This window comes from Pteropus alecto, unplaced genomic scaffold (assembly GCF_000325575.1).
Source record: "Pteropus alecto unplaced genomic scaffold, ASM32557v1 scaffold761, whole genome shotgun sequence".
Lineage (NCBI taxonomy): Eukaryota > Metazoa > Chordata > Mammalia > Chiroptera > Pteropodidae > Pteropus > Pteropus alecto.
The window spans coordinates 1,443,884-1,445,160 of NW_006431558.1; the positions used below are offsets into that span (position 1 = coordinate 1,443,884).

At 36.3% G+C, this 1,277-nt stretch overlaps 1 protein-coding gene across 1 annotated transcript in view; it reads right to left on the reverse strand.

Moving 5' to 3' along the window:
• Positions 1-1,277, reverse strand: part of LOC102885056 (zinc finger protein 177) — a 39,413-nt gene that overhangs the window by 16,915 nt on the left and 21,221 nt on the right.

A 1,277-nucleotide genomic window follows, 5' to 3' on the forward strand; every position in this document is an offset into this window, starting at 1 on the left:
AATTTCCCATTTGGATGAACCTCATTTGAAAATTAATGACAGAGGCTACTCCTACAGAGGCTCCTATGGGCTTTGGAAGGTCCGGTCAGGTTTGGAGTGGGCAGGGTAGAAACTGGTGATCTCGATCTCCTCTCATGCATTTGTCAAAGTCATGTTAGAGTAACAGTGCTTATACAAGACATCCAAGTTCATACAAACCCAAGAATACATCGTGATGCGTTTGCCTAAAATCCTTATCTCTTAAAACACTTTAAAAAAGTATACCTCAAAATTGAAAACAATTTCAAATTCAACAGGTAGCTTTTCCATTTGAAACCTTTACACTTCTGGTTTCTGTATTATTACTGACCAAATTTTCAGTTAGTTTAAAAAATGACAAAGGTCCCTCTTGCCATTTATATCAAGATCAAACCTGGCAAAACTGCACCACACATGGGTTAAGAGCAGAGGCATATTTTAGTATGAATTCTCAGAGGCTAAAATCTGGGGAACTTGGAGGTTCAAAATCAAAACTTCATTAAATGCTCATGTATACTTTTTAAAAAGTATCTCTTCCCTTGTCAAATATGATTGTTTTTTTGCAATTGACAAAATGAAGGTTTAGTTCCTCTTCTGATGACAGCAATAAAATTCCATTTTCTTCAGATCCTGAAAACCAACATACAGAAATGTGATACCATGAAATCAAATTGACTGCAGTGTTACAAGTGCCAAAACAGCACTGGAAAGCAAACATAGCCCTTCTCTCTACAGGATCATTGCTGAAGATGAATCAGAGATCAGAAATCACCTGAAGGGTGGTAAAGGATGGGGACCTGACACAATCTCAAGAATGATCAGATATAGAGTATGATGAACTATTATTGAACTGACTTAGCAGGGTTCTTGCTAAAACTGGATTTTATAAGGAAGCACACAGATGGACCTAGAAGGTTCAGGATACTGACTAAAGTTTGGTCAAGATAATCTTTGTCACTTCTGACACTTTTGTTGTCATTATGGAAAAGTTATTTTTCATAAACATATTATTAGATGAATTATAAATATTTAAAATTTCTGTCTTAATTTCTAATAAGTTAAATAACCATAGATTACAACAGCCATAAAAGAAAGCATTTTGGGGTGCTCAATTTTAAAGAGTATAAAGGAGTCCTGAGGTCAAAGTTTGAGAACAGTTAGTGCAGAATCACCACCTTTTGTTATCTTCACAGATCATAAGGTCAAGAGTTTGGACAGGACACGGCAGGAACGAATGGCTTGTCCCTGCTCCACTGTGA